Genomic DNA, 11,740 nt, shown 5'->3' on the forward strand with positions numbered 1-11,740 from the left:
TTCCTCCACACGCTGATGCGGGGGAGGGGGGAGGGAGGGGAGGAATGATGATCGGAACAGCTGAGAGGAAGGGAGGGAGGGAGGGAGGGAGGAACCTTTAAACTCCCCCATCCTCTATAGTTCTCCCTCCCTCTCTCTCTCTCTCTCTCTCGTAAAAAATATATATACCGTACATGATGCTGAAAAAAGAAGTCAGTCTATATTTACGGGGCTTTTTTCTTGACTTGTAAACTTTAAGAAAAATAATCATATACTGTACTTTAAACACAAAAAAAATATATTACCTTTTACCGAGTTACTTATGACACTTAGCACTTACTTGGAATGTATTTAATATTGAGTTCAGATAGATGTGTGTGTGTGTGTGTGTGTGTGTGTGTGTGTGTGTGTGTGTGTGTGTGTGTGTGTGTGTGTGTGTGTGTGTGTGTGTGTGTGTGTGTGTGTGTTACTAATGAAACCAGGTAAAGAAAGTCAAAGGATAGGCATACGAATCTTCCTGCTTCCCTTCTACCTAAGTTCACTTTCACCTTATTCTCTCAAGCATCAAAATATTTATCAATCTTATTTAGCACCCACATGATCGCGAAAACTCTTACCATTTCACAGCAGCCGGAGACAAACTTCAACCCCCATGACGTCTTTAAGTAATTCATCTTTAAGTAATTCGTCTTTAAGTAATTCATCCTTAAGTAACTCGTCTTTAAGTAATGTCTAAGTAATTCATCTTTCAGTAATTCGTCTTTAAGCAGTTCATCTATAAATAATTCATCTTTAAGTAATTCATCTTTAAGTGATGCATCTTTAAGTAATTCATCTTTAAGTAATTCGTCTTTAGGTAATTCGTCTTTAAGTAATTCGTCTTTAAATAATTCATCTGTCAGTAATTCGTCTTAAGTGATTCATCTTTCAGTAATTCATCTTTAAGTAATTCGTCTTTAAGTAATTCCTCAGAGAGAGAGAGAGAGAGAGAGAGAGAGAGAGAGAGAGAGAGAGAGAGAGAGAGATAATCAAGGTAAATATGAGAGCAAATGGAAAAAAATATATGAAGGAGGGAAGAAAGGAGGATGTGATCAAAAGTTCTTTCATTTCTCTTTTCGTTTTCATCATTATTCATTCTCCCCTCTTCTTACCCCCTCCCCCCAACTTCCTCCTCGCCTCTTCCTCCTCCCACGCGCGCCCTGCCCAACACGCGGTCAGAGCACGCGCGAAAAGACGTGTTCTGGCGGGCACATTTGGCGCGCTTTTTTTTTTTGGCGGTAAGGTTAGGTTTAGGGAGGAGTGAGAGGGAGGCTTTGTGTGTGGGAGGGAGGGAGGAAGGAAGTGAAGGAGGGAGGGAAAGGGGAGGAAGTGAAGGAGGGAAGGGGGAGGAAGAGAAGGAGGGAGGAGAGGAGAGATGAAAAAATAAAGAAAGCTGAAAAGAAATAATGGTGGAAGTTCGAAAATAGAGAGAGAGAGAGAGAGAGAGAGAGAGAGGTAATTACGGAAGAAAGTGGAAGAAAATGGAGGAGGGAAGAAAGTAAGGAGACAGTGATAAGAATAGGGGAAGAAAGACCGTCTGAAGAGCGAGAGATAAAAGAGAGAGAAAGGGAGAGAAAGGGTGGAGACAAAAGAGGGAGAGAAAGGAAGGAAAGAAAAGAGAGAAGAGGATGACCAAGCAAAGCAGGAAGGAGGGGAAAATCGACAATGAGACAAGGAATAAACAAAAGAGGAAAGAAGTAAATAATGAGGGTATATAAATGAAATAGCACTCCCATTTATACTTAATTCCCAGTCTTGTGTCCTTCCTTCCAACCCTCCCTCATTCCCACCCTTCCTCTTCCCTTACCTTCCCACCCTTCCTCTTCCTCTTCCCTTAACCTCTACCCTTCTCATCTCCCTATTTCTTTCCCTGCCCTTCCTTCCTTCCTTCTTACTTCAATCTCCCTCTTCCCTCGCATTCTTTTCTCCTTCCATCCTCTCTCTCTCTCTTCCCCCCAACTCTCATTCCTTCCACCATCTCATTTCTGCATACCCCTTTCTCCCTCTTCCTCCTTACCTTCCGTCTCCCTCCCTCGTCCTCCTTTCAGTCTTCGCAAACTCCTTCCTTTCCTCCCTCCTTCCTCTCTCACCCCTCTCCTCCTTCCCTCCTCACCCTCTCACCACCCATCCTCTCCTTAACCCCTCTCTCTCTCTCCTTCCCTTCCTCTTCTTCTTACCTCCCTCCCACGTCACTTGCTTCCCTCACATCCTTCCCTCCCTCCATCCCTTCCAACTCTCTCCTCTCTCCTTCCTTTCCTCTCCTTCTCACCACCCTCCTACGTCACTCTCATCCCTCACATCCTTCCCTCCTCACCCTCCCTCCCAGCTCTCTCTTCTCTCCTTCCTGCCTCCCTCGCTACCTCCTTCCCTTCCTCTTCCTCTCCTTCCTTAGCCCGGAGCCAAGACGTCCCACCGTCATACCTGGGTCTTTTAAATCTCGTTCCCTTTAACTCACCTTTGCCATCTGTCTTCCCTCGCCTTTAAATGAACAAAGAAAGACAAGGGGACAATGGACTCTGCGGTATCCTGTAAGAAATTTCTATGCGCGATTCATTTTGCGTACGAAACTACGTGAACGCGTGAGATTTATTAGCAAGACTCAACACTGGGGTATGACGCCCTCTCTATATTATTCCATCCCCTCAATGGTACCTATGGAGTGACATGGGGTGGCTACGGAGTGACACGGAGTGGTATACGGACACGTGATAAGATCCGTGAAGAACAGGGCTGATTAAAAAACAAACAAAAAAAAAAAAAAATGGTTTAGTCACATGCAGCGAAGAGAAAGTGACACTGTTTGAGCGACTGCATGAGTGAAATCATTTGTGTATTTATGAGTGAGATTATTCATGAATTTACTTAAGTATGTATGTATTTATTTATTCATTACAGCCAATTTCCAGTAGGTGTGTAACAGTTCATGAAACTATGGCCAAAAGTCTCTATAATTCTCAATATCTGAATAATAATAATAATAATAATAATAATAATAATAATAATAATAATAATAACAGTAATAACTATGATGATGACTATGATGATGATGATGATGATGATGGATGATAATAATAATAATAATAATGATAAAGCCTCACCTGCAAGACGTAAAAACATTCCCTGCCAATCTCATCATACCTGTCCTGAATGATACACCTTTAGCACGTATTCAGTATGGACGGTGCGACATTAGGGTACAGGTGGTGGCATACGTTCTCCCTCTAGCCGAATACGGAGACTCGGCTGACACTTTACCTATAGTCGATATGTTCAATCTTGTACCGCTATGGAGACTGGGGTTTACGTTCTGTCTGTAGCCTGAATGGTAAATTGAAGAGGGAGTCTCTCTCTCTCTCTCTCTCTCCAATTCCTTCCCTTCCCTTGCTAAAAAAAACCGTATACTTCTCTCTCTCTCTCTCTCTCTCTCTCTCTCTCTCTCTAACACCTGCCTGCCTTCACACACACACACACACACACACACACACACACAACATGGCTGACTGGGTGACAACTGAAACGGAAGACTGATTTTCACTGATTTTACTCTGTCCGTCGGGGCGTGAAGGGTGTTTCCTGGGCCGTGGAGTTTCAGGACAGGTTGGTGATGACTGGCTGAGTGCAACATGTCTGAATAACATTTACTAACCCAGATTTCCCCCTCAGATATATATTGTCAACTAATAATGTTAACGAGAAAAGAGATTAAGAAGTAAAGTTGCAATTAGTCAATCATCACTACCTGTCATGTGCATCTTCGCCTATCTATCGATCTATCTATTGCCAGGCGCCTTAATCCCATCCGAGGTGGCCACAAACAAACCGCCTCCACGTCGCTCTGTGCCCAGCCATTTCACTGCCACGCTCCCAGCTCACACCCCCCTCTCTCATTTACCTCTCCACTCCATCCCATCTTCGCCTCTATAAAAGAACTAAAAAATGAGTATAGTACTGCAGCATTTGGATTTGATTATTCTAATGTGATTTTAAGTTAATACATTCCTTTATTGGGGCATTCCTACCAGACGAACGGGCCACCCAGTTCACGGGAAAAAGGAATGCAAACACTACCGCACATAAATGAACGGTTCTTGAATCTGGCTCTCTGATTGTTTTCTTGGAAGGAACAATTGTGCAGGCTTCTGTCTTTTGGTTCCATCTTCCTTGCATAATAATAATAATAATAATAATTCTCTGTAAACAAGACATTCGCAAAGCTAAAGTGGAGAGACTTCAATCGCTTCGTATACAACACAATTCATAAAAAGAAATAATTAACGCTTTGAAAGGTCCTTCCTATACGGAATACAATCTATGTTCGATTGCCAAATAAAAAAAATCCTCGTACTCACAGGGATAAGGAAAAGTTCAACCCCCCCCCCCCGTAAACTGAAAAAAATCATGTTCCGGTGCTCCCCCCCCAAAAAACAAAAAACAAAAACAAAAACAAGAGCTAAATTATGGTCTGATGGCCTGGAAAAAAAAGCTAAAAATATATATACTGATTTTATATGGAAGATTCGTAACCAAGACAATTAGCAGCCAAAAATTTCGTAAAAAAGGCACGTCGTAAGCAAGAATTTCGTCAAGAGTTGTTCGTAAATGTAAGTGACAGCACATTAAATACTCGGGAAGTCTCTCTTTTCCTTCCCCTTTTGTTCGTACTTTTTTCTCCATTCATTTCTTAAACAGCAGCGCAACAGATGGGTAAGGGAGAGAAAAGGGAAGGAGTAAGGTCGGTGGGGTGCGGGAGGGAGGGGAAAGTTAGGAGGGGTGCGGGTGGGGGGGGGAAGTAGGAGGGAGGAGGGTGTGGTGGGGCAGACGGTGATGATGCAGGGGGTGAGTGGAGGTGAGGCAGGGGGTGGGTGGAGGTGAGGCAGGGGGTGGGTGGGGGTGAGGTTGGAGGTGGGTGTGGGTGAGGTGGGGGAAGATCGTAGGTAGGTGGAGGTGATGTGTGCTGTGGGATTGAGGTAGGGGATAGGAAGAATGGTTGATGATTAGGAGAGTGAAGGTGGATGGAGGTAAGCCAGGAAGGTCAGTAGGGTGAAGTAGGGAAGTGTGAGATGGATGTGGGTTCGGAGGTTAGGTGGGGGGTTAGGGTGAGGATGAGGTGAGTCAGGAGAGGTTAGTGGGAGTAAGGATATGAGGGGTTGGGGGTGGGGTGAAGCAGACTGGCAGGGTTGGGATGGGTTAGATGGATGAAGGTGAGGTAAGGACAGGGTGGGGGGTGACGGTGGGGTAAGGAGAGGGTGGGGGTGGGGTGAGGCAGGAGGGGGAGGGGGCGAGGCAGGTGTGAGGCAGGTGTGTGATCTTTGAGGCATGTCCACGACGGTTGAGGCAGGCAGACCTACCTACCTAACTCACACCTGCCTCACTCCTTCCTCTTGGCTAATGTCCAGTTTAATTCTCTCTCTCTCTCTCTCAAGTCCAATAATAAATTAATTAATAAAAATGGCTACTGTTTTGCAAAGACGAAATAAAATCAATAAAGATATATTAGTAAAGAAGCTAAAATAAGTCTTCATGAGGTAGTTAGACTTGACAAAGAAAGAAAGAAAGAAAGCAGAGGAAATGAACGTATTAAGTAACATATATGAACGCGATAAGAAGACAGAGATTGTAAGGGAGTGGACTGAGCATTGAGAATAGTGTGCAATAAAAGTTAATCCTGGAGAAAAGAATCGATAGAGCAGGGTTGGTGGATGATTAGCTAACTGAAAGGAAAGAATAAAAGCAGGTATTTGGAATGGAGAAACGAAGGTGAGATGTGATAAGTAAAAAGAGAGAGAGAGAGAGAGAGAGAGAGAGAGAGAGAGAGAGAGAGAGAGAGAGAGAGAGAGAGAGAGAGAGACTTGCACATAACATGGATTACATCCCCTAATTATTCTATCGCTCCACAGGTCGTTGGGAGAAGATTCATCGTGTGTGTGTGTGTGTGTGTGTGTGTGTGTGTGTGTGTGTGTGTGTGTGTGTGTGTGTGTGTGTGTGTGTGTGTGTGTGTGTGTGTGTGTGTGTGTGTGTGTGTGTGTGTGTGTGTCTAAACTCCAGCAATCCGTCTATGAGCTATCACACCATACCACACACTCAAACACAACACCTAACCCTTAATATAGCTACATAGGACTATCACATTCAGGGCTGGGCCAGTGGTGATAAAATTAAGCCTCGTGGATGTACAATAATTAGGGCATTTAACACACTCAATTCCCTGGCATGATTTATATAGGCCAATGTGCTCTATCTATTTCCAAATTACTTTCTCCAGGTTTAGGAATAAGTCTTGAAGGGAAGGGGTAAATTAAAGCTATCTCTAATCTCTCCATGCTAAAATTATCTCCACAGGTGATTAACAATGCTTGGTGAATGCAATAATAATAATAATAATAATAATAATAATAATAATAATAATGATAATAATAATAGGAATGAAGGGTTTATGAGGATCAATTTTTCGTACTGTTCCTTGCCTCAGTTGGGATCGATATCATGGCCTTAAAATCTGCGGTCCACTCCTCTCCCACCTGACCACACACACACACACACACACACACACAACCTCTTCAAGTTTTTTTATAGTTTGTTCTTGCTACCTCCCGACGATTTCACACACACACACACACACACACACACACACACACACACACACACACACACACACACACAAACCCCTTCAGCTCTTTCCTACTTCCCCTTAAACTTCCTTCACCTCATTACATACATCTCTACCTGGAGGGCTTATGTACGGCCTTCATTAACCCCTTCACTACCAGGACTCTTTCTAAGCTGAATAAAATCGTCTGGTAGGAGCAAGAAAATGAAAAAAATAAAAATGACAAATGACGTCCACGGATTGAAAAGGTTAAATTCAACATGACCTTCTAATATTCCTGAACTAATATTTTTTTTTTCCTGTGTTCATTTTTCGCTATGGTTGTCTTGTATTCTTTTTTTTTTTTTCTTCTCTCCGGTCATTAATTTCCTGTGTTTTATCAGTATTACCCTGGTCTTCCTACCGTGCTTCCTTCCACCCCTCCTTCTCCTTCCCACTTCCTTCCCCCCATTTCCAGACGACGGGTTATGAGTTACCTTCTTCCCTCCTTCGTGACTTCTTCCGTCGTTCCTTCCCCTTCTTCCTAACTTCTCAACTTTTCTCTTCCCCCCATTTCCTTCCTTCTCTTCTTCCCTTTCTTCCATACTTCTTGCTTTTTCTTTCTTCCTCCTTCCTCTTCCTTACTACTCGTCTTTTCTCTTTCCTCCTCCTCCTCCTTCCTTCCTCCTCCTCCTTCACTCATTCCGTGGAGATTCCTTTTTCTTTCGTTTCTTTCATTATATCTTTTCATCCCCTGCCTTCTTTTCCTTCCACTTCTCCTTTCCCTTTTCCTTCTCCGCTCCCTTCACTTTCCTTATTTTCCTTCCCAAACGACGGTTTACGAACGTCCACCCTTCTTCTCTTTTTCCTTCCGTCTTTCCTGCTTCGCCCTCTCAATACCAAGGTAACTATATGAATGTTTAACCTCTCTCTCTCTCTCTCTCTCTCTCTCTCTTAAACACACACACACACACACACACAGTACAAATCAAGAGTCAAAACAGCTGATGAAGAAAGCAGCTAATATCTAAACGAGCAAATTCAATCTTCATTCTATAAACAGTAAGCTTTTTACTAATAAACCCCCCCTCTTTCCTGTCCCCCTCTCCCCTTCTCTCTTCCTTCCTCCCTTCCCTTCCCACCCTCCATCCTCCTCTCCTCTTCCGTTCCTTCCCCATTTCCTTCCTTCCTTCCTCTCCTCTCTTCCTTCCTTCCTCCCTTCTCTTCCCGCCCTCCATACTCCTCTCCTTTCCTATCCCTCCCAATCCCATTCCTTCCTCTTTCCCTTCCCCTCTCCTTCCATTCTCTCTTTTCTTTTCCTTCACGCCTTTATTCCACCTCTCCTTCCCCTTTTCCTTCCCCCTCTCCCTTCCCTTTCCTTACTTTCCTTCCCAAACAACGGGTTTATGAACTTCTTACCTTCTCCCTTCCCTTTTTCTGGTCATTAATGTTCCTCAACAGTGTAACTATTGGTAGAATTACTAGTCTGACATACCATCATCATCATCATCATCACCATCATCGTCTAGTTGTCAGGGAACAGCTCTCTCTCTCTCTCTCTCTCTCTCTCTCTCTCTCTCTCTCTCTCTCTCTCTCTCTCTCTGTTACACTTAAATGCTCCCAATTTTTCGTGACAACCTATACCATATCCCCCTCCCCTTACCCCCCCCCACTGACAGGGGCGGGGGGTTCACGTGCCCAGGTAAACCCTCCTAACACCTGCCTAATTAACGACCCCCTCCCCCTCCCCCCTTCGGCTCCTTTACCCCCACCTGAGAACTCATTAAGGGAAACAGGTAACGCTTACACCGTCTTATAAGGAAGAAGGTGGGAAGGAGGGAGGGAGGGAAGAGGGTGCGTGGGTGGGAGGGAGGGAGGGGAGAGGGTGTGGGTGGTGGAGGGTGGTACAAGGGAAGGAAAGGTGAGAAATAAAGTAACATGATTCCTCACTGTTCTTACTCGCCTTCTCATTTACCTATCAACATCCAACAACCTCCTTTACCTTCCACGTCTATTTTCAAACTCGCTCACATATAACTTTTCACCACCCCACGCACATTGAATTGGCTCTCTGCTACCTTCTTTTTGTTCTTTCTTGGAGGGAAATATCTTGCGGGCTTCTGACCAAATATTGGCGCCTGGTGGTTTAGTGGGTAATTACGGCGCTCCAGCCGGTGAAGGTTTATATCCAAGGGATGGTTGGGGTTTACTGCTCATATAATGCCACTCAGGGATGAGTGAGGCTGGTCACTCTCATCTTAAATGTCAAAACCAACTTGCCTAGCCCCGGGCTTCTACGCTCCTCATGGGGCAACGTAGGATTGGATGATGGATGGATGGATTATAATAATAATAATAATAATAATAATAATAATAATAATAATGCGATCCACAAACAATAAGGACCAATTCAAGGCCTACTCACACATACTGCCGACCTAAGAGCCGTCGTACTGGTAATCTCTGAAAGAAAGAAAGAAAGAAAATAAATAAAACCAGAGGCCAAATACAATATAAATACTGTGGGTTACAATTAAAACTGAAATAAAGAGATGTAGTAAAAAAATGGAACATCTGGAGGGCATGTGGAAAAATAAAGAGTGTATTATATCGAAGCGAGGTGAAGAGATGAAGGGAGGAACTGGGGTAATTTAAGGGATGTAAGTAATGAGAGAGAGAGAGAGAGAGAGAGAGAGAGAGAGAGAGAGAGAGAGAGAGAGACGTAACTTTATTTTCCCCCAAACAAATTTCATCTTATTCCACTGTTCCACCGTGCATATAGTAAAGCAATTACCCCTTTATTTCCATCTTGATCTCTAAAGGGAGGCTGGTAACTCACTTATATTTTATTTTCGGGTAATGATAAACGATTTTGGGGGTTAATTATTTCTTTTTACACTGAGTCAGTCTTATATAATTTTTAGGTAATAAAGGATGATTTTATTGAGCTGAGTGAAGAATCGCTTGGATTACTCTTTCTTTCCTCTTAGTCTTCTTTACGTTACTCTTTCGTCTTCTTTCTTTGTTACTCTTTCTTTTTCCTTCTACCCACTAGTTACACTTTGTTTGTATGTTATGTCTGTTATTAATCAGTACTGCCCAGGTAGTGTAGACAGGTGATGACAGGTAGACAGAGGGGTATGACACAGGACAACAAATGCAGTAGACAGGTAGACAGAAGGGTGTTATATATGACAGATGCAAACGAAAGTAGACAGGAGAGCGTTACGTATAAGACGGTAGATGTAAAGCAGACAGGTAGACAGAAGGGCATTATACAAGCCAGAAGATGCAAACAAGAGTAGACAGGTAGACAGGAGGGTATTATACCAGGCAACAGATGCAAACAGGAACAGAAGGATATCCGGCAGCATGTGGGCAGCTGTTAACGTCCCCCCCCCTCTCTATCTGTCTCACTCCCCCCCCCAGCATCTGGCTCCTTTTCCTTCCTTCCTTTCTTCTTCCTACTCCTCCTTCCTTCATTCCCTCTTACTCTTCTTTTTCTTTTCTTCTTCCCCCTTACTCTTCCTTCTTGTCACTTTCCTCCCTCTTCTTTTCGCCTTTGCTCTTCCGTATTTCTCTTCTCTTTTCCTCCTACGATACCTTTTCTTTATTCTTCCTCCTCCACTTTCTTATTCCTCTCCTGCTCTTCCTTCTTTCTTTTCTTCCTTTCTGTTACTCTTCCTCCTACTCTTCCCACCTCCTAACCTTCCTTCCTTCTCTTCGTCCTCTCTCCTTCCTTCCTCCACTTATTCTTCCTTCCTCCACTCCTACACTTCTTTCCTTCCACTCTCCTTTTTCTCTTCTTTCCTCCATTCTCATTTTTTCTCTCTCATCTTCCTCTTTCCCTCCTCTCCTTATATGTTTCCTCAGCCTTTTTCACTGCCATTCCTGTTTCCTTCTTTTTCCTCTTATCTCCCATTATTCCTTTTCCATACATGCGTGAGTTCGATCCAAAGCAATTTAATATGGGTCTCGTTGGCCTGGCTTGACTCTCTCTCTCTCTCTCTCTCTCTCTCTCTCTCTCTCTCTCTCTCTCTCTCATGTAGTTTGACACAAGGTCCATCGACTTATAAAAGCACCCCAGCTAATATCATCACTCCAATCCTGAATATGATAACCCTTGTATGTATTCAGTATGGACGGTGGGTACTAGAGCCGAAGTGGTGACATGCGAAGGTGTGTGGGGTGTAGGAGGATTTCTAGGCCTCAGGGAAAGGAGTGTCAAGTCTATGCTATCCCAGATTCGGAAAAATATATCTTCCTCCCCCCTCCTTTCCTTTCTTCTCCCCTTTCTTCCTCAAACTCTCTCTCTCTCTCTCTCTCCTTCCTTCCTTCCTTTACTTTCACTCTTTCCTTCTTTTTATCTTTTCCTTCCTTCCTTCCTTCCTCTTCTTTCATCTTCTCTTCTTCTTCCTTCCCCTCCCTTCTTATATTCTCCTTTCGTCTTCCTCTCTTCCATCTTTTTATTTTTCTTCCCTCCTTCCTCTTCCTTCATTTTCTCTTCTTCCTTCCATTGTCTCCTTCCTTTTCTCCCTCTTTCCTCTCTATCGCTTCCTTCCTTTTATTTCTATCATTCTCTCCTTTCCTTCTTCCTCTTCCTTCATTTTCTCATCTTCCTTCCAGTTTCTCCTTCCTTATTTCGGGGACTGAAATTTACGAAGGACAGGAGCAGAAAGGTCAAGGAGAGACGGAAAAAGGACGGAAGGAAGGAAATATGGGATAAGGAGAGCGGTGACAAGGAATGGAGGAGGAGGGAAAAAATGAAAGGTTAAGGATAATGCAAGGGTGTAGGAAGGAGGGACGAATGCATGCAGCAGACAAGTAAAAACAAGTGAATTTCCAAATGAAGGAAAGGAGACGAAGAGGGAAGGAAGTGTTAAGAGACAGCGGAAGGAAGGAAGGATGCAAAAGGCGATGAGGGAAGGATATGTTAGAGACGAAGGAAGAGAGGAGGGAAGAAAGGAGGCAACAAGGGGGAAGGAAATGTTAAACAAAAGGTAGGTAGGCAGGTAGGTACTATAGGTAGGTAGGTAGGAAGGATGGAACGAAGGAAGGACGGAAGGATGGACGGATGGAAGGGATTATGGGAAGGAATGTATATGAATTAAAGACAAGAATCAAAGAATGCAAGGA

This window comes from Coenobita brevimanus, chromosome 49 (assembly GCF_032717465.1).
Source record: "Coenobita brevimanus isolate Jiangsu-jjx chromosome 49, ASM3271746v2, whole genome shotgun sequence".
Taxonomy (NCBI): Eukaryota; Metazoa; Arthropoda; class Malacostraca; order Decapoda; family Coenobitidae; genus Coenobita; species Coenobita brevimanus.